The sequence below is a fragment of the Microcaecilia unicolor genome, chromosome 2 (assembly GCF_901765095.1).
Source record: "Microcaecilia unicolor chromosome 2, aMicUni1.1, whole genome shotgun sequence".
Classification (NCBI taxonomy): Eukaryota; Metazoa; Chordata; class Amphibia; order Gymnophiona; family Siphonopidae; genus Microcaecilia; species Microcaecilia unicolor.
Genome location: NC_044032.1, coordinates 342,621,230 through 342,623,379, shown reverse-complemented (window position 1 = coordinate 342,623,379; position 2,150 = coordinate 342,621,230).

Genomic DNA, 2,150 nt, shown 5'->3' with positions numbered 1-2,150 from the left:
GAACGCACTGGACGGGTGCGCACTGGAGTGGGGCCCGCTGGACTGGACACACTGGAGTGGCCCCACTGGACTGGAACATACAGGAGTGAAACCCGCTGGACTGGAACACCCTGGACCTAGGCTTCACCTACACTTGACCGCCTTTCCCCGAGGGTTGAGCCCTCAGGTTCTGGCAGCCGGTAGGACTTACAGGAAAACCCGGAACTGGAACTTGCAAGCAGGAACAGCAGGAATGAAGATCCAGGAGTGCCCCCTGGCACCTAGGCGAAGGCAAGGCAGACAGGCAGGGACTGTCTGGGTTCTGGCAGTCGGCAGGTTTCAACACAATGACTAGTAAACTGTACCCAGGCTAATAGTAACGCTATACCCAGGCAAACCAGTCATACACAAGAAACATACACAGAGCAAACTCAGGAGACTTAGTAAAGCTATACACCAGCTAACCACAAAGCTGTGCCCAAGCTAACAAGTCATGCACTGGAAACATACACAGAACACTAGCAAAGCTATACACAGGCTACAAGCCACACGGTGCCTAAGCTGGCTAGTCGAGTATTAGGAACAAACACAGGGAACTAGCAAAGCTAAGCACAGGCTAACAAGCCAGACGGTGCCTAAGCTGGCTAGTCTACACTAGGAACAAACACAGAGAACTAGCAGAGCTATGCACAGGCTCACAAGCCACACGGTGCCTAAGCTGGCTAGTCTACCACTAGGAACAATAACAGTCTCGGGCTAGTGGCTAGCAAGGGCGGCTAGTCTAACACTAGGAACAATCACAGTCTCGGGATAGTGGCTAGCAAGGGCGGCTAGTCTAACACTAGGAACAATCACAGTCTCGGGATAGTGGCTAGTAAGGGCGGCTAGTCTAACACTAGGAACAAACACAGAGAACTAGCAGAGCTATGCACAGGCTACAAGCCAGACGGTGCCTAAGCTGGCTAGTCTACACTAGGAACAAACACAGAGAACTAGCAGAGCTATGCACAGGCTACAAGCCAGACGGTGCTTAAGCTGGCTAGTCTACACTAGGAACAAGCACAGAGAACTAGCAGAGCTATGCACAGGCTACAAGCCAGACGGTGCCTAAGCTGGCTAGTCTACACTAGGAACAAGCACAGAGAACTAGCAGAGCTATGCACAGGCTACAAGCCAGACGGTGCCTAAGCTGGCTAGTCTACACTAGGAACAAACACAGAGAACTAGCAGAGCTATGCACAGGCTACAAGCCAGACGGTGCCTAAGCTGGCTAGTCTATACTAGGAACAAGCACAGAGAACTAGCAGAGCTATGCACAGGCTACAAGCCAGACGGTGCCTAAGCTGGCTAGTCCACACTAGGAACAAACACAGAGCACTAGCAGAGCTATGCACAGGCTACAAGCCAGACGGTGCCTAAGCTGGCTAGTCTATACTAGGAACAAGCACAGAGAACTAGCAGAGCTATGCACAGGCTACAAGCCAGACGGTGCCTAAGCTAGCTAGTCTAAACAAACATAGAAACTCACACAGAGCAAACAGTGAAACTGTGTACAGAGCACTCTATACACCAGGACCTTTAGATGAGATGCAAAGGCCAGGACTGTAGTCTCCAAGTGATTAATAAAGCCCTTCAACACCAGAGCCACAGCTGCAGCAATCACCTTGCAACCAAACAGAGGCTTGACACACAGAGCAGTCAGCCCATAGGAAGGAACAGCAGGAGCCATCTTGGATACTGGCAAAGAGGAGGAGGCGGCAGCCATCTTGGAAGAGGCATAGCCCACACAGGTGAGGTTCAGTAGGGCAATCAGCACACAGAGCCAGAGAGAACCTAAGACAGACACAGACACAGAGACAAGCAGAAGCCAGCACAGACACTGACTCCCAGAAACAGGGTAAGTCTGAGGGTTGTCACGGCCATGGACGTGACACTTGCACATCTTTGTAATTTTCCATGGCTCTGAAAAAAAAACAATAAAAAGGGGAGCTTTGAACAGTGAAGCCAGAAGCTCATCTATGGATAGACGTATCGCGCAGAAGGACCTTTTCCTGGTCATGAGTCTCCGGCTTCACTGAAAAAGGGGCTTCTCTCAGCTGATGTAAAAAGTGTGGATATAGTAATTAATGACCAGTGAAGTAATGATTGTTTCTTTTTAACTATAGATAGTT